Genomic DNA, 20,510 nt, shown 5'->3' with positions numbered 1-20,510 from the left:
GCTGAGTTTCACGTGGAGGCCATCGAAGCCTTCATCTTTTTCAGATTGACCTAACGACTCGGTTGTAAATTGTAAAGATGACTCGGATAATGACACCAACTTACAGTTGACGCCTGCAACTTTGCGGCTAAATCTCAATTCGGCTGCAAGATACCTGTCTTCAACAATTCTTTCTGATATAGCTAACCCATCTGATGAGAGCACAGCGTCAACGCTGATTGCTTGTCTTTTGTTCTATCTTGAGGATTCTGCTAAATAGTCGATGAGTAGTCCACTAGACCTAGACTAGTATATTTAGTTAAGTAGTCGTCAGTTTGTAATTTTGGTTAGTTTCCCTATCTTTTATTATGTGCATTCCCTTATCTTTCTTTTGTTAACTGAATCATTTTTTTTTGCTCTGAATTTTTTTATTCAATAGTTATCCTCATGTCAGAACCTGTAACATATTTTATCACATATGTTCGTCTAACATATTTTAACCCACCTGTTAGTCTTAATGTTTGTGTCGTCATGTAAATCACCGGAACTACACATGATCATACACAGGGCACACACGATTGACGATCCTTACAAAGTCGTGCTTCTATCGAAAGGATACCAACGCTGAATCTACCACAGGAAAACGTTAGGCTCACATAAGCAGATAAGCTCAAAGCCAATTCATTTGATTCAATTGCCACCCACAATGTTCTAGTTGACGACCTGAGCCCAGATCGTACCAGCCAGACATGCTTAGTCGATTAAAAAGCAGGATGTGGTTGCTAAGCTACGTAGAGAGAGAGAGAGAGACAAAATTCCATGCATATGCCAATGAAATTTGTTATTTTCATATGAAATTTTTGCAGAACGAGTTTGAATCTCAAATTTTGTGACAATGCACATCTACAGATGCACTATTGGTGTGCATAATTTTAATTTTTTTTAAAACTCCTAAGTATAGTTTTAAGAGGTTTTCATGGATTGCAGCAAAAATGTGGTTTACACTTAATATTTTGCCAAAAGCCACATGCTTGTGAGCGGTAGGCTGATCGGGCCGATTTGCGTTTTTTAGACCCTGGCCCAATTAGACACCCAGCCAAACCCAACCGAGTGCGAGCCAACCCTTGCACGGGGCGAGTGACATGACGCTAAGGTATGGCATGGAAGCGGCTGGAAGAAGACGAAGCGTGGGGTAGAGGTCCGCGGCGCCGACCATCCGGGTCCGGGCACAACAGCAGGGTAAGCACGTTCCGACTTCCGACCGCTCCCATGCTCCATCTCTCGGTGCTGCGTCTCTTGGCGGGGTGCAGGAGGAATCGAAATGGTCAGCCGATTCGTAGCGTTTGCTGCGGTATACTGTATTAATCCCCGATTAGAGCCTGGGGCTAGTTATTACAACGTGCTGCGTTGACCCATTGCCTAGGTTAGTGCTTGTTTGGGCTTCCGGTTCCGGGCAAGTGCAGCTGCAATTAAGAAACTATCCCCAAGGACCTTTTCAGTAAATTCAGTAGGGCGTAATTTGACTCGGTATGTTAAAGAAATGCCACTATCCCAAAGGACCTTTTCAGTAAATTCAGTAGGGCGTAATTTGACTCGGTATGTTAAAGAAATGCCGGCCTCTTGTTAGATCCAGTCAAATGCAGAGTATCTAGCTGGATTAAAGGCGGTCTCCTATTGCTAGTTCTGTACTTTTGTTGCTAGTTTTATTTCTTCGATGCATCGAATCAGTCATTTTTTCTGGAGACTTAGCTGAAATGTCAATGTACGGTACCCCATACAAGTTCCAGTTTGTTAGAAACAGCCATATGGTGAAATGGAGGAGCAGCAACGGAACCACAGCGTTTGTTTGGCCCAGTCATTCAGAGATGACGAATTCATCACCTAACGTGCATAGAAATTTAGAGAGTTAACAGACTTAAGGGCCCAACTCATATGGAGTATATAGATAGAGACATAGATGTGCCAACATGCATCAATACAGAAACTTGTACAACAAGCTCTCTGTCCACTACCCTTATGGGCCACCATAGGAAGCTCTCTGATGAGATGTTGTCCATGCATCTGCTGCTGTTCTTCAGCTTTGCCTTTCTGTTGCAGCCTGTGGTCAGAGGTGCTTCATCTTCGCCCCACCATGATTGCCCGAACAAGTGTGGCGATGTCAACATTGAGTATCCATTTGGGATTGGCCCTGGCTGTGCATTGGAAAAGGGATTTGAGCTTCACTGCAACAAGTCTCAGGATGGCCAAAGGAACATTACCTACTTCTCTATCCTGCCGGTGGCCAACATATTACTGCTCGAAGGTCAGGTTCGGGTGATGAGTTCTATTGCTTCCATGTGCCCCAACCGCTCAACCACGTACCTCTTGAACCTTTCTGGCACGCCGTTCACGGTAGCAGAGAAGGAGAACATGTTCACAGTCATAGGAGTCAATGCGCTCGGCTTAATGGCCGGTTCAAGGCAATCTGCCATCGTGAGTGCTCTCTCTCTCTCCCTCTCATGCATGCATGCGCACAAACAAAGAAATAAAAAGGGGATCAATCGCTATATTCTGATGTTGGTTGCAGGTCATCTTTAATATATACAGTTCTACTACCAGTGCTCAAATACAAGCTTCAATTTGGTGCACTAAAATTATTGTTTTTTATATAATGGTGTCAGCGACTCAAGTGTATTTTCCTGTTTATGCAGTACGTGATCGGGTGCCAGACAGAGAGCTCTCCTCCTGAAAACCTAACAGCACAGGGGTGCACTGGTGTCGGCTGCTGCCAGGTTGCGCTTAGTAGCAAATTGTCCTACCACAATATTTCCTTGTTTGGTGATAATACATCTGACAAGAACACAAGTGCCATTGAAGACACAAAGCACTGTAGATATGCCATGGTGGTGGAGACAGAGAAATTTAAGTTTGACACAGCATATCTGAACACGACGACCTTCTGGGATGAGCAAAATGGTGAAGTCCCAACTATTCTAAACTGGGCTGTGAGCAACAAAACTTGTGATGTTGCCACGAAGGATGCAGCTTCCTATGCCTGCCGTAGCAGCAACAGTGAGTGCATTAATTCAACCAGTGGTCTCTTTGCAACTGCTCTGAAGGCTACAAAGGCAATCCTTACCTTCATGATGGATGTCAAGGTCCGTAACACAAAAACTGTTAGGTCATACATAATTCGATATTTTGGAGCTAATCAAATTGCTGATTTCTGAGATCGTGCCACCATTTTCGTTTTTCAGACATCGACGAGTGTGCCCTTAGTCCATCTCCATGCCCTGGGGGTTGCGTCAACAGACAAGGTAGTTTCGACTGCAGGCGTGGTGGCTTGTCACCCTCTGGCACAGCGATACTATCTATTGGTAAATCAGAATTATATCCAGTGCCCTTTTTTGTCTTCTCTTAGACGGTTAAAATGTACGAGTAACATATGAAAAACTTTCAGGAACAAGCGTCGCTGTTGTCATACTGGCCATAGCCATCACTTGCTCATATTTGACCCGTGAAAGGAGGAAACTGGCCAACATCAAGGAGAGATACTTTCGACAACATGGGGGTCTGCTGCTTCTGGAGCAGATAAGCACAGGGCAAGGCACTACATTCACAGTCTTCACAGAAGCAGAGCTCATGGAGGCAACAGACCAATTCGACGACAAGAATGTTCTTGGTCGCGGCGGCCATGGGACTGTCTACAAAGGCACACTCAAGAACAGCACTCTGGTCGCGATCAAACGGTGTGTATCAATGACAGATGAGCAGCGCAGGAAGGAGTTTGGCAAGGAGATGCTCATTCTGTCCCAGGTCAACCATAAGAATATCGTGAAGCTCCTAGGATGCTGCCTCGAAGTAGAGGTCCCGATGCTAGTTTACGAGTTCATCCCCAACGGCACACTATTCCATTTCATCCATGCTGGCAGCGGGTGCTGTGACGCCCCGTTCTCAACTCGGTTACGGATTGCCCATGAATCTGCCCTAGCATTGGATTACCTGCATTCATGTGCGTCACCGCCAATCCTTCACGGTGATGTGAAATCCTCCAACATACTTCTTGATGACAAGTACTCCGCGAAGGTATCAGACTTTGGAGCCTCCATAGTGGCACCGACCGACGAGTCCCAATTCGTCACTCTGGTGCAAGGGACCTGCGGGTACCTGGACCCTGAGTACATGCAGACATGCCAGCTTACAGATAAGAGCGACGTCTATAGCTTCGGCGTCGTTCTCCTGGAGCTGATCACTGGCAAGAAGGCGCTCAACCTCGAAGGGCCCGAGAGCCAGAGGAGCCTCTCCGTGAGCTTTCTGTGTGCGCTGAAGGAGGGGAGGCTGCTGGACGTGATAGATGACCGCATCAAGGGTGAAGAGAACGTTGGGCTGCTGGAGGAGGTCGCTGACCTCGCAAAGCAGTGCCTGGAGATGGCTGGCGAGAACCGACCAGCCATGAGAGACGTCGCTGAGAGGCTTGGCAGGTTGAGTAGAGTGACACAGCACCCGTGGATGCAGCGTGACCCCGAGGACATGGAGAGCTTGCTCGCTGTCAGAGAGCCATCGGTGGACGGCATGGAGATGGTGAGCGCTACGTTTTTTACCATGGAGAGGAGCGTTGGTCGTGGCCTACTGGAGTTTGGTCGTTAGAGACACCTGCCCGTCATGTTTTGTGGATCATCTTGCGTGTACCCATGTATGTACTATGATTCCATTGCTCTGGGAGATCTGACCTATTGTTTGCTTGGTCATCTCTGATAGAGGTTGCTGTTACTCGACTGTTCATTGTCTCTTTTGTTACTCCTGAGGAATTATACATTTATGCCTCCATTGTCCATTCTCCCTTGTTCAAAGGAATATTATATACTGATGCGTAGTGAAGGGAATCAACCCTTTGGTGACGACGAGCGGAAATTAGAATTGGATAAAGACATGAGTGAAATCGATTCTCTCCGTAAGAGCATTTCCAAGAGTTCTCTTATCCTCTTATTATCTCCACGAATTCTCTTATCCAACCTTTTAAAGTCAATATTAAGATTTATGAAAAAAAATCACCTCTAACAGTCCCCTTATCTAATATCCTATATTCTCATCTTTGGAACAATTTCTCATACTAACCAATAACTACGACTTTATTCTGCATAAAGATATGCTTTGTCAACCTTTTACTTTCACTGATAATTTTTTTTTTGAGAAAAAGGTCATTTCCCCTTGGTTTGGTTTAGGGTTGATTTTACAAATAAAGCCAGACAGCCTTATGTGGCATACCAACAGAATGCAAAACTTGGTGGCCTTGGTCACAGCTCACAACCCAGTGACTAAAAACTATTTCCAGCAACACAACAGACAGCACATGCCCTTCTAGCCCAGCCAACCTAAATTGCCACAACCTAAATGGGCACTTCAACATCAAAACTGCACAGAGCCTAAACAGAGAGTACTATGTTCTCCGTATCCGCACTCAGACGGCCTATTCGCTTGTTTGTTTCAGCCAGGGCTTATCAGTCATCCAACATTATTTTCCTCTCACAATAAACTGGCACCAGCCAGGCTTATCAGCTCAGAAACCGACCAGCGAACAGGCCGAGAATCTCCAGATGAGCCAAGCAAATCGCTTCGGTGGTCCGGTGGCCCCCTTCTCGTTCTCCGAGAGGTCAGCCTCTCATCAGCTCACCTCACTTGTCACTTATCTTCTCCCCAACGGATGCAAGTGGACTAGCCACAAAATTAAGGGGATGTTAGATCCAGAGACTAAACCTGTCACATGGGACGTTTGAATACTAATTAGGAGGACTAAATATGAGCTAATTATATAAAACTAATTATACAGATAGAGACTAATTTGCGAGGCCAATCTATTAAGCCTAATTAATTCATCATTAGCACATGTTACTGTAACACCATATTGTCAAATTAAAGACTAATTAGGTTTAATAGATTCGTCTCGCAAATTAGTATCAATCTGTACAATTAGTTTTATAATTAATCTATATTTAATACTCTAAATTAATGTCTAAATATTTAATGTGACAGGGACTAAAGTTTAGTTTCTGGAACAACACTTAGGACTAAGAGTAGACAGCAGCACTGCCAGATCGGTTATATATACATGTTAGTTACCTGAGGCAATTCAGAACCAGAACCAGTTGTTCAATCAAAAGCCCAGATTCCATGAGTCACCAGCGCACCATGCAACACGCCAGCTACAAGGCCCTCCATCTCCTTCACCTCGTATTACGGGTTCGTAGGCGAGCTCACTTGCATCCCTATCCCCAAGTAACTTTTACCGTCTAGCAGATCACGGCATCACACCATTCGTAAAAGAACCCCATTATTTTCCTAACCATGTGAGGAAGAGTACAAAACAACCGGTAGCCGGCTTGAAAATTGAGCGACCTCGATCTACCCCAACCATCCAACGCATGTGCATAAGTGCATTGAGGTGGATAAACAAGCCCGAAGTGGGAAATCTAGCCTAGAGCCGAGTTCGTCCTCGTGATCACTTTCATTGGCAAACCGCAGCGTGAGCGAGAGCACGAGCCCCGGCCGCTCCTCGCCGCCGACAAACTGGAAGCTGAACCTCTCCAGCACGCACGCCACAATGGATTTCATCTGGATGTACGCCATCTCCTTGCCGAGGCACATTCTTGGCCCGGCGTGGAAGACCGGGTACTTGAACGGGCTCTGCAGTAACTCATTGACTTGACCAAAGATAGCAGACTGCAAGTTTAGCATCCACGGAGTAGTTGTTTGATTCTCCAATATTTTGTCATGAGATGCAAGTTGAAACCAAAAGATTAATGTATTCAAAGGGTTTAAAACCGTAGCATTGACAGACTAATGTAAACGATGGGCTAGTATATATAGGGTCTGTCTACTGAAAACTCAGGTGATTTACACACTCCAGTGACTCGAGTGACAGAACAGATAAAATCACTCAAATTTACCATACACAAGAAATCGAGTGATTCAAGGTGATCTGTCACCCGATTCAAATAACCACAACAAAATCCAAAGAACGTAATGAAAAAGATAAAAAACAAATAAAAAAATACAGATTAAACATATCAGTTGTATTAAAGGCAAATTAGAAGAACAAAGCAGAAAATCAAAAGAAAAAAGACACATCTAACAGACCATTTCTATGAAAGGCAAATTAGAAGAAGATCGAAGCAAAAAGAACAAAGAAAAAAGACCGAATTCACATATCATTTCTATGAAAGGCAAATTAGAAGAAGATCAAAAGCAAAAAAAACATAGAAGAAAGACATATTCAACTTATCATTTCTATGAAAAGCAAATTTGAAGAAGATCAAAAGCAAAAACAAAAAACATAGAGAACTGTTTAAGTAATCCAAATGACCACTCTCATTTACAAAGAGTCAATTTACATCAATTGAACACAGAAGTTACAACCGTATAGACATAGTAAAATATGCTAATCTATAGCTACTAATTAAGAAATGAATTTGCATAAGGCTGCACCTCGGCCCGGGCTGCGACGCGGCGGTGCTGGCACTGGATGAGTGGGGATGGGGAGGAAGAACTACGCAGGGCCGCAGGGGCACGTGGCGCGGCAGCTTGGATGCTCGGCGCCGGGACGGCAGGGCCGCAGGGGCACGCGGCGCGCCGGGGTGCAGGGTCGCGGGCGCGCCGGTGTGCGGACGCCGGAGTGGGGTCGGAGGCGAGGAAGAAAGAGAAGGATGCGAGAAGAAAGAGTCGTGCTGTCCACTGCACGAGTTAGGGGTGTTTGGTTGCTCATTCTAAATTTTAAATTTTAGTAGCTGTTCTATCGAATGTTTAGATATATGTATAGAGTATTAAATATAGACTAATTATAAAACTAATTATATAGTTTGCCATTAATTTGTAAGACGAATCTTTTGAGCCTAATTAGCCCATGATTTGATAATGTTTTGCTACAGTAAACATGTGCTAATAACGGATTAATTAGTCTTAAAAATTCGTCTCATAGAGTACTGACGTATTATGTGATTTATTTTTTATTAGTATCCAAACATCCCATGCAATATTCTTCCGACACACCTCTTAAATTTTAGTAGCGGGATCCAAACACTCCGTTAATGCAATGCCGTTTCCAGCTGCACGTGGCGGGCCATATGAGAGGAATTAATGCGATGCCTTTTTCGGTGCATGCGGCCGAATTTTTTACTATTTGACCCTTTTTTCGAAAGTTTCTCTCAAATAAACCCCTGGCGGAAAGAATTCCAGAAATGGACCCTTGGCTCGGCGCCAGAGTGAGTGGCGCCGAGCTCGACGCCACGGTCACTGGCGCCGAGGTCTGGGGCACGGGAAATGGCCTGCCACGACGCCAGTCACTCTGGCGCCGAGCCCCCTAAATATCTACCGGCCAGTCTTCTTTCCCATCTCGCCCTAGCCATCCCTGCCCGCGCCGTCGCCGCTCCACCGCCACGCCCGCGCCCGCCCGCGTCGCGCGCGCCCGCGCCCGCCCGCGCCGCTGCTGCTCCGGCGGCCGAGCCCGCGCCGCGCCGCCGCCGCTGCTCCCGCGCCCGAGCCCGCACCGTGCCATCGTGCCCTCGCGCTGTTGTCCATTGGTTGGCTGCAGCGCCGAGCCACCACGCCCTCCACCGCCGTCCTCGCCTTTGTCTCCACCGGTGGCCTCGGCCTCGCCCCGCCTTGCTCCCTCCACCGCCGGCCTCGCCCCGCCCTGCCGACGTCCACCGCCGCCCTCGCCTCGCCCCGCCTCCCACGCCCGTCGAGCCGGTCTCGCCGCGCGGAGCGCCGGGCACCCCGCGACCGCCGCGCGCCACCTCTGTCGTTGGCCGCGCCACCGCAGGCCCGGATCTTCGCCTTGACCTACGCCCATCGTCCGTCGACCTGGAAAGGTAAAAATATGAATATACAATGTACCTATTTAGTTGGTGTTTATTATTTACTAGTTATACTGTGATGACTTAGTTAGTTGATTTAGTGAGATATATATGTAGATAGATAGAAACATAGATACATTAGTAAATAGATATAGTTAGATAGCTACTTAGATATGTAGTTAACTACATATGATCTTGCTATTTAGTGAGTACACTATAAATATATACGTAGTTATTATCATGATTACTTAGTTTGTAGTTAGAAAGTACTTGTTAGGTGCTATCTATCGTCTAATTTGGACTAAAGGACATGTGTTTCGTTACGTTTTTAAATAGATGGACAACCTAGTGACCATATATTATGGAGGCACGGTTGAAAGCGATCGTTATGGATATGTTGAGTTTTTTGACATGCAAAGCGTGCCTGTGCTATTCAATGATAGGCCTTCATTTAGTGATATGGTTGCAAGGGCTCGGGAGGAGCCGCATTGCTTTGGAGATGATGATATTGTAGTTGATGGTGTACTACACCTAGGTTGTCATCCGAACATCTTTAGGCGAATGATCTTAATTGGTTGTGTGGATCAGTGGGACAACTATGTGAGATCGGCTATGAAGAGCCAGCTACAATGTTTGGACGTTGTTGTTCGTCGGGTGTTAGTTGATCCAATCCCTCATGGGTTTACCCCAACAATGGATCATCCTACACACATCAACCCTCCTGTTCCGGAACCTTACCTGCATGTGTAGATTGCGCCTACGGTTCCTGATGCTCAATCTTCCCCCAATGCGTTATTTGGAGATGGTTGTCATACTCATGTTTTCATGGCAGATCCTCCTTATGAGATCCCTTTGACACAGAATCATCCAAGTAAGTGTCTTAACCGTATGGTTTTTGGAAGCTTATCCCGTTCCTTACATCTATTTCTTTCATTCTTTCCTTATTTCTGTAATGACGTTGCAGGCGACATTCCTAAGAATATGGATGCGCCCCATGTTGCTGCGCAAGTGCACTTTTCAGCTGGATTTCGTGGCTCCAATAATGTTGAAATTATGAATGATTTGGAGCCATATGAGATGGCTAGGGCTCTTGATTCTGATGATGATCATCCTGTTGGAGAGCTGATGGAGAGTGATGTTGAGATGATGAGGCGTATCTTTCCCGACCGCCGTGATCCTAGAGTTCATGAGTTTAGTGATCTTGCTCATTCTGATCTGGCGTTTGTAGAAGGACGTGATGATGAGCTCCTAGAAGCTCCTGAGGCCGGTCCTAACATGGTAATTGAGGAGGGGAGAGTGTTCAGTGACCTTCCTGCTTTGAAGAGGTGGTTGCAGGCTTTTGTAGTGATACGAAAGAGGCCTTACAGGGTATTGCATTCATATATGGAGCGCCGTTATACAGTTGTGTGTGACAAGGAACGCTGCCTATGGAGGGTTTGTGCAAGGAAGCAACAGGTGACCGAAAAATGGAAGATCACAAAAGTTGTTAGGCCACACAATTATGCTGACCATGAGCTGACACTGAGGCATCGATAGTTAACATCTACCCTCATTGCCAAGCGGTTGATGAGAATTTTGCAGGAAAAACCCAACATGAAGGTAAGAATAATTATCAGGACCGTTGAGGCATTGTATGGAGGATATATGATAACTTATGGTAAAGCATGGAAGACTAAGCAGCGAGCGTGGAAGATGATATATGGGAACTGGGAGGATGGGTATGAGCAGCTGCCAGTTCTTTTCAATGCAATCAAAGTGGTGAATCTAGGCATGCATTATGAGTACATCCCAAAACCTAATGCATGGAAGGATGGGAGGCAGATATTTTTTTTATGCCTTCTGGTGCTTTCCTTAGTGTGTCGAGGCCTTTAGGCACTGTCATCCCGTCTTCTCCATTGATGGTATGTTCTTGATTGGCAAATACCAGGGCACACTTCTTATAGCCATATCCTGTGATGCGAACAACAAGTTGGTTCCTTTGGCATTTGCTTTGGTTGAGAAGAAGAACAATGACAGTTGGGGATGGTTCTTGAGGCTAGTCTGGATATACATGGTTGGCCCTGGCAGAGAGGTTGGCGTCATATCTGATAGGCATCAGAGCATACTTAATGCCGTACGAGAGCAGTTAGAGGGGTATGCACCTTTGCACCATTGTTGGTGTACTCGACACCTTGCTGAGAATCTACTATGGAAGGACGGTGTCAAGAAAAACTTTGATCTATTCCAAGAGGCTGCTCGACAGCTTGAGGACAAGTACTTTAGAGAAAAGTTGGAGCAGGTCAGAACCGCATCAAATGCAGAAGGTAGACAATGGCTCATAGGTTTGATGAGGGATTTGGAGAAATGGACGAGAGCTCATGATGACGGTGGCTGGAGGTACGAGTTTCAGTACAGCAACATGGCAAAGTCATTCAATAAGTTGCTACTGGGGATACGTGGTATGCTCGTGAATGCAATTGTTCAATTCACCTTCTATAAGCTTGTTGTCTGGTTCAACGATAGACATGCCCATGCATTGCAGTTGAGGAGTGATGGAGAGATATGGGCTCCGAAATCAAAGGCACACCTAGAGAAGGCAAGAGAAAGGGCTGGCACACATGAGGTTGCATGCTTTGACCATGCCACAGGGACTTATCAGGTCGAGCATAGGGGCGGTACAACATCCGACGGCGAGGTCCGAGAGTCGAGGATACATGTGGTTGTCCTCTAAGATTTCAAGTGCACTTGTGGTAAACTAAGGCAATACAACTTTGTATGTTCGCATTTGGTGGCAGCAGCTAGGCATCACAACTATAATATCGAGAGGAGGATACCTCATGAGTTCAGTGTCAACACGCTTGTGAACACATGGAGCCCTCGCTTCGTGCCTTTCCGGGACCCTGGAGAGTGGCCTCTATATGATGGGCCGAAGTACATTGCGGATCTAGCTTACCGTTGGAACAAGCGTGGATCAAGGCAGAGGACGAGGCATAGGATGGTTATGGATCAGATGCCCGGAAGAACTAGGCATGGGAGAGGAACTCCATTTGTTACTGATTCCGAGTAGTACGAGTGTGGCAAGTGCGGTAGACTTGGCCACAACTCACGAAGTTGCCATTGGCAGATTAGTGAGGTAGGACTATTGGTTTATAGTATTATTTTATATTTGTCGTATCATATATTTAATTATGCATGTCTCAATTTATGCTTGTATTTGTGTCAATTACCTATACATTTATAAGTCCATGTTTCATTGTACATTGCAATTCTAATTTATTCACTTTTTTTTAGGATGGAGCAATTCCACCTGCTCGACCCGACGTACGAGGAGACCCACCGAGGATGCCTCGTTGCGCTGGGGTAGGTAATAATCTATAAGTTTTATTCATACATGTGTTCGTGAAGTAACATGTGACTATGTTATATTTGATGCAGGACCTTCCGCACCTTCGTTCTAGGACCCACAGTGGGTTCTTGGACATTCGGTACGACGATAGGTACACTCCTTTCCTACAAAGAGCTGGCCTGGATGTCATCTCCTTTTAGGTTCGTCGTGGGTTGCCCAAGTTCAACTCAGCGGCGATAACTGCGTTGGTAGACAGGTATTAAAGTGAATTATTGCCTCCATTCATGGCCATTTGTTCATGCGATTGACTTTTTGACAAGTAATCTTGCTTGGTCTTAAATATAGGTGGCGGCCGGAGACTCACAGCTTCCACCTACCTTTCGGGGAGATGACAGTCTCGTTTCAGGACTATCAGAAGATGCTAGGCCTAAGGATTTATGGGAACCCAGTCACCGGGCAGTACAGGTCAGAGGGCTGGAGAGCACGAGTGGAGGCCTTCTTTGGGCGTGAGCTTGGCGAGCAAGGGGCTCGCACTTCTGGAGTTCCCATCTCATGGCTACATACAGAGTTCACATAGTGCCCTGAGGAGGCAGATGAGGAGACGGTTGGGTACTACTGCCGGGCGTGGATCCTACACCTTTTTGCTTGCGTTCTCTTTCTTGACGCGACGGGTGACAATGCGTCCTGGATGTGGATCCACTGCCTCAGTGACTAGGACCAGGCGGGTTAGTATAGCTGGGGCTCTGCAGTCTTGTGTTTTCTATACTGGCAGCTGTGCGAGGGGGGTCGTCGATCTACGGCGAACCCATCACTTGGTGGATGCGTGTACCTGTTACAGCTGTGGATGTGGGCTCGTTTTCCAGTTGGTCGTCCAGAGGTACTAGCTCGTCGTGAGTGGTTCCAAGGTCAGCCTCCAAGTCGCTAGCCGACGTGGGCATACCTTTGGGACCAGGTCAGGGTTTCACACATGAGGATAGACCGGGCGTACATTCAGTACACGAACGAGCTAGATTCGCTGACGGCGTCTAGTGTAAGTAAATTTTATTTTCCATGCTGCTTTTAAAAGGATTAGTATACCATCTAACATCTTATTTGGACATGATGCAGGTGGAGTGGGAGCCGTATGGTGGAGAGGACGCACTTTCTTTTCAGCTGAGCAACATATGTGGGGCCGACGACTACTTCTATAGGATGAGGTGCCCTCTAATATGCTTCTATGCTATCGAGTACCACCTGCCAGATAGGGTTGCACGCCAATTTGGAGTGAGACAGCTTTGGCCTATGCCTCTATTCTCGACTGGCGTTGACTTACACAAGTATTTTGATATTTCAAATGTCTCATGATGATGGTCCATTTCTTATAATATGGTGCCACGTACGTGGATTAATGTAATGATGACATACGTGCAGGCTGGATCGTCAGAGGAACAAGAAGATTTTTGACTAGGAGAGGCACCACCAGTCCTACATTGAGGAATGGGAGGAGATGCACGACAACCTGGACGACAACAACGAGCCGCACACGAGCCGTGAGTTCAGGCGGTACCAAGCTTGGTACCAGCGTTCGACAAGGTGCAGGCTCAGGCTACAGTGGACCAAAACTGACTACGCCGACATCGAGTCCTTCGATGATGAAGACATGACGTACGATTGGTCCACTCGTGTAGGAAGACAGGTGGAGGCAGGACCGATCTTGGATAGAGTGGTAAGCCAATCGACTTATTTTGTTACATTTAGTTGCATAACAATACATTAGGCGTTCTTGGACCGACATTAGGAGTTATCTATTGTAGTTATTGCAACCTTCGAGCCGTATAACCCTTATAATAAGTTACATTCTTATACAAAAGAAAACAAAACTAAATGATATCTGTTCAGAAGTCTTATTATTGAAAACGTTGTTGCAGGGCAATACACTGAGAAGCTCAGTTGAAGAGATCGAGCGCGTTCAGCCTAGAGTCAATGATGACTGCATACTTGGCTTCCTAGATGTAAGATTAAAAATATTCTTTCAAACAAATCATTAATACATTATATTCTTTCAGTTAACATAGTTTTGTACAACAGAGGCTGTCACATCGTCTACGTCGTGCGGCTGGTCATTGTGGTTGCAGGACAAACACGATGCATGACGTGTATGATCCTTCTGCAGGAAGAGGAGCCTTGGGTTCCTCTAGTCAAGCAGCTACAGGGGACGAGGAGGCCGACGACGATGATGACATGGACAAGAGGCACGATGAGCTTGGACCCTCTCAGCTCCATGACGCTCCATCGACTCATCCTACACCGCCTCTAGGCACTAGGCGACACCGTCCGCGTGACCCTTACACTCCAGGCACCAGCACTCTGGGTCACAAGGGTAGGGGCAAGAGTAGGAGACAGTGAGGGACGTGGTAGGTGTTACTATGAACTATTGTGAATTTTGTATTTATTTTTCTTTAACTATTCGGAACTGTATGGACATTGTGGACTATTTGGACTTTGCATGACATATTATGTTGGTTATGATATTCGTTGTGGTTGCATTATGCTTGTTGGATGATTAAATGTTTAGAATATATACTGATGACTCTGTTTGTAACTATGGATGCTTCTAATACAAGACCGTATCTTGTGAATTTTTTACGTGAACCTTTAATCATACTACACTTGTACAAAGGCACAAATGTAGTACACAGATTAACTATAAATTTATTACGTTTATAATCCAGGAATATTTGTACATACGCTGTGTAGAAGAATCTAGGATTACCAAGCAATAGTGAACGAATCTATGCTTTTCAGACAATAAATATAGACTTTTCAAATACACGGACAGCATCGAATTATCACATCACTGATATAGACCTTTCAGATGCACGGACAACATGCAAGGAAGCACAACTAAACTCTATCTCCACCATCCATCTTATGACTGTTTGATCCAAGGGCTGAGGTGAAGAGGCACACGGATCGCTGACATGGCACATTGACAGGCCTCCATTCCTCCTCTCAACCTATAAATAACCACTCACTCCCTCTCATTCACACAAACAATAAGGAAGAAGAACACTCCTCAGCATTTGCTTTTGTTGTAGTACCAATGTCTGAAGGGTCGTCCAGAGGGAGAGGAAAGGGAAAGAAAACTACCTGGGGGTGGGAGGGTCCTCTTGGTCCCAATTTCTTTGAGGAAGCTCTTTATGAGAGGTTCCCAGTTGAGAACAAAAGTGATTTCACCAAAGAGGCACCACTGATAGGATACGATGAAAGGAAAGAAGAGTGGCCAAAATACATGCATGGTGAGGACTGCCTAGTGCAGATGTTCACCGAGGGAATAGATGGAGGTCATCATTTCTTCAAATGCCCACGAGCATGGGTAATTGATATTACTATTTGTTTCTTCAATATGTTTGTCTTGTATATCACTTACACGACATACTTTTTGTAGTCTTCCTTGACCGAAGAAAATTGTGGGTTCAGTAGGTGGGTCGATCCTCGACCTATTTATTCGCATGCGGAGTACATCTACTATCTACAAGACCGTATCTTTGATCTAGAAATGGAAGTTAGTAGCGGTTACAAGGACGACGAACAGGACGACAACAACAATGGTGCCGATTCACAGGAGGCACTCTGCAATGATCCATATTACACCTGCCCTAACCACAAGAAAAAGGGGTCTCCCCCATCACCCCTGCCACTACCACCACCAACAACGGGAGGCTACTATGGAGATGGTGCAACACAATTTGCTATGTGGCCACACTACTAAGATGACTTTATCTTTTTCTTGTGGAGAACCCCATGTTGAATTACCTAAGGCATGTTAGGTTTAATTACCGAAGGCATGGTTTAATTACCTAAGGCATGTTAGATTTAGTCAAAGAAAACTATGTACCCATGTTCGGTATATGTAGTCACATGCCATTTAATGTGTTTCGTGTGTTGATTTCTATAATGTCGTATGTCGTTAACTGTTTTTTGCAGCACGTGTTCAAATGAAAATACGTCCGTATCATTAAGCGGAATATTAAGACCATTGATAATGAAAACAACCACATAATAACAAGTTCGATACTATGTCACATTACACAACATATTAATAGTACAACTAAGTGCCGACAGTAGATAAAGGGGCAAATGCACTTTCAAATCCTCAATCTGAAACGTACTGAGTAAGCAACTCATCATTCGAGTACCAGTCCTCTACTACAACCCTGTTGCTATGGCTAGGCTCAACTACGTTGCTCTGACCTGCCTATCGCTTGTAGTAAGCGGCCTCCGCTTCATCTGTGGCCGTTGCGGCCTGAGTGAAGAACGCGTCGTCATCCTCCTCTGCCTGTAAGCCCGCCTCTGCTAGAGCGATAAGCTCGCTTAGTCTACCAGTGTCGTCGTCAGCCTCCTGTGCCTGAATGTCCGCCTCTGCTAGAGAGATGAGCTCGCTCAGTCTGTCAGTGTCGTCCTCAGCCTCCTACGCCTGTATGCCTGCCTCTGCTAGAGCAATGAGCTCACTCAGTCTGCCAGTGTCATCCTCATCCTCGTCTCCATCATCACACAGCACAATCGGTGATTGAACGGTGCGACCAGCTCATGATCTATGGCTATCTAACTTCTTCTCCTCATACCTTGCACGAGCCACCTCTGCAGCATGTTCCCCGCTGCAACAAATCCCTTGATGTATAAAATGCAATCAGTTAGCAACTCGATAATATTACATTTAAAACCAGGCAACGAAAAAAGGTTTTCAAGCACTCACTGGCACATAATGTAGCAACATGCTCATTCAAGACCTGCATCTGTACTCTTGTCTCCTCCCTTGCCTCATTCCTTGCCCTCTCCTCCTCTAACGTCGTCCGCCTCTCCAATCCCCATTTGTTAAGCCCAACATCGATCGGGTTATAAATATTGCGCTGTCTAGCAAACTCATGCATCTTTTCTTTGTGATGTTTAACGAATAGGTTGACGTAGTCAGGTCCATATCCCCTCTTCCGTGTAATTACTTGTCTCTTCTTCAGTTCATCCAAGAACTTAGCTTGACCATCATAACATTCCCAACTGCATTTCCTAGTGCTCTGTTCAAAACAAATATTATATCATATATGTCTTAGCAAAACAAACAAAATACGATTTCATGTTTACCAGAAAAATAACGAACCTCATCATACTCAATCATATGGCCGCAATAATGACCTATTCCAAGCTCCGAAGGGACTAGGCCATAGTTGGATTTTACACCACATTCGCACATGACAGGAGGTGCTTTGTAGATTACCCGTTCTTTCTTTTTTTCCTTAACCCTCCGCGGTTCTTCCGGCCATTGGTTCTTAGGACCATACAACCACTTCTTGAAACGACACTTTGCCATTGAATACACCTAAATAATGAGACATTAGTACATAAACACATATAGCTCAAGATTTTAACACATACACTTTGCACTTACTTCATGCTTGTTTGGACACACAAACTCTAACGTATTCTTAGGGTTTATCACAGCTCGATCTCTGCAATCGCACAGAGGAGGTTTCTCGAGTCGTCTAACTGCGGCTAGGTGCTTCTCCTTAGCCGTCATTACCGGAGGGTTAGGGGGGTGGAACCCACCGCTTGAAGTGCTCACGTGGATGTCTCCCTCTAAACCAATCGTCGAAAAAGAGGTACCTATGATCAAACTTGTCTTCACCATCGATCCACTGAAAAAAAGCACCTCTCATGGTCCTACACAACGAGATTCCAATAAAATATTAGTACCGTACTTAAACAAATAAAGAAAAAGGATAGAACAAATAATTTTTTACATTAAACCGACTACATGTGTAGAAGCAACACGCGGCTGTGTCCGGATGTTTCGATTGAAAAACATAGGCCGGGAAACCACAGTCACAGTTAGGGACAGGAAGGTCAGGAGGAACGGGGGCATCTTTGCTAGACGCGTCGGGGTATAATTCTCGAGGACGACTCTGTTTTCGCCAAAACTCCTCCCGAAACATTTCTTGTATCTAACAAATAGGATGTAATTTAACAAATATAAATAAAAAACATCACAACAAAATGTCAATGAGAACCATAACTACAATACAATCAATTTTGTTCTAAGAACCAAAAGCTTTTAAAATTATACCCTAAACCTAGGGTTTCTCATTTCATCAACAACAATAAACCCATAACATAACTACATGCGGCTTGGTTTGCTAGCTTTTTCCACGCCTTAAAATGAACCTACGGTTGTATAATACATATATTGAGGGATACAATAAAACCCTAAGTGATGACGATTCTTAGGTTCAAAAATCCGACTAATATGTACCGAATCGATGCGAGAAAAACAAGGAGGTGAGCGAGTATACCTTGCTCTCGAAGATCTACGGATCAAATCAAGGTTTTCAAGGTCCAATATGTCGATTCGTGAGGTAGGGTGAAGTGGTGAGAAAAAAACCCGAGGAGAAATAAGAGGAAGAACGCTTGGGGAAAAAGTGCAGGCTGGGTTAAATGCAGGTGGCTTGGCACCGAGCTCGGCGCCAGTCACTCTGGCGCCGAGCCCCTTGTAACACCCCAGGTGTTTGCCACCAATTAAGCAATGGATTTGAGCTAAAACATGGTATATTAAGTGATGATGAAGATGTTAAGGTCGAACCTATAGAAACGAGCCCCAACCTAAACTTGGAGATTGCACCTTTGCTCGCCTATAGACCCCTTTTCAAGATATATGCTTGGGTGGTGTTATTGGAATATCTTCATGTGTCTCACATCAATAACCATCTATATTGATCCATGGAAAAGTTTCGTGAAGTTTGGAATCAAGAAGTCACATGAAATGACAAGTTATGTCCTTGCTTGGATCGTTTTATAAAGTGAATGGAATTCTAGATTGTTCACCAAACCTTGCAACCTTGCCCAAATGACTCTAGATGAACTCTACAACAAAAGTCATGAAGGGTTCATGTTGAGCAAATACCAAGAAAATGCTCCAATGGATCAAAAAGGATAATTTAAGTATCATCGTGATCCTACTTTGGTCAAAGTAGAACAGTAGGTTCTATACCATTTTTGAGGTTGGACCTTAAATAAAAGTTGTAGTACATATCATGTAGAACAAACTTTGTTTTTGGACCAAGAGCTAGATCAACTTGGAAATAAGTCAAACAGAGGCTCGAAGTTGGAACCTGCTGCTGATTTCAACACGTAGAATTATTCTAAGTCAGTTTCGCTAAGCAACGACGTTGGCATTCCGCGTTCTCCGAAATTCATTAAACAACTTGAGTTGGTCCAAAAAGAGAAGTTGAAGGTTATACTATGGAGAAGAGCATGCAAAAAGTTGCACTGAGTTTGACCGAGTTTTGACCCCCGAAAGTGAATTTCCGTGACCGTTATCAAGGCGCTGACACTGACAGTTTGTGACCTAATTACCCGCTGTTAAAGAGCTCTAATGACCTTGGTCTCTAAATGAAAAATGAAGAGCAGTTCGTGGGCTTCAAACTTCGTTTTAGGCCCAAAGTCTAATTCGGACCCGAGCTAGCCCAAAACGGCATCCCACCTTGTCCACTTCGCTGCACGCCACGTGCTCGACCGATTGCCGCTGTGGCGCTGTGCATGGCCGCCGCGCGCCCCACCATGCCGACGCGTGCGCCTGCCTCCCTACTGCACCCATGCGCCCTACTTGAGTGAGCATCGAATCCCAGCGCACTCGCCCTCACTCCCTCTGCCCTCCCTCGGCGCTCTCTCGCTCTTGGTGCCATGCTCGTGCGCGCTGAGCACGGCCGAGTCCACCATGGCCGGCTGGCCGAGCTCGCCACGCCGCGTCTCCACCGCCCCGAGCTTCCTCGTGTCCATCCGCGTGAACCACCAGCTCCGCCGCCCTCTCCTTGGCCTCTTGAGTCCCTCCTCGGCCCTTCTTCACCGCCGTGGCGAGCTGCCACCGGAGAACAGCAGCTGCCGCCGCTGCAGCCGCCGCCCGCGCGTGGCCAAGCCGCCGTGGGCCACTTCGGGCCGAGCCGAGGCCTCTGGCGGGTGAGCGTGGACCCACCGGTGCTCCCCCGCCCCTCAGCCGCCGACGGCATGGCCTCCTACGGCCGGAGCAGCGAGCTCCGACGGCCTCCCCTGCTCAAAATCCCGTCAGGGGCCTCCTACTAGAATTCGACGAAGTTCAGGGTCCTAACTGCGAAGTCAGTGACTCATGTGAATAGTACCGTAAGGACTGGTTTGTAATTATTTTGCAAGAACTTTGGAAATTCATAGTAATTCATAGGAAATTCGTAAAATAGTAAATGAGGACTTTTTGGAATCCTTGTGAAATTGTCTATGTAGTGGATCTATAATATGGCATGTTTTAGTTTAAATATTTTGCGGTAAAAATAGATTTGTGCAGTAAGGTTGTAATGCTAGTTGAATTTGTTATTTTTCAT

At 45.7% G+C, this 20,510-nt stretch overlaps 2 pseudogenes; one reads left to right on the top strand and one right to left on the bottom strand.

Annotated features, from left to right (window-relative positions):
- The first annotated feature begins 1,086 nt into the window (after positions 1 to 1,086).
- On the top strand, positions 1,087 to 4,766 carry LOC136517733 (putative wall-associated receptor kinase-like 16; annotated as a pseudogene).
- Positions 4,767 to 5,681: 915 nt separating this feature from the next.
- LOC136515248 (cytochrome P450 86A8-like) lies at positions 5,682 to 8,506 on the bottom strand (annotated as a pseudogene).
- Between the last annotated feature and the right edge of the window lie 12,004 nt (positions 8,507 to 20,510).

Source organism: Miscanthus floridulus, chromosome 17 (genome assembly GCF_019320115.1).
Source record: "Miscanthus floridulus cultivar M001 chromosome 17, ASM1932011v1, whole genome shotgun sequence".
Lineage (NCBI taxonomy): Eukaryota > Viridiplantae > Streptophyta > Magnoliopsida > Poales > Poaceae > Miscanthus > Miscanthus floridulus.
The sequence above is the reverse complement of the archived record's forward strand: the minus strand, read 5'-3'. Positions and strand labels throughout refer to the sequence as shown.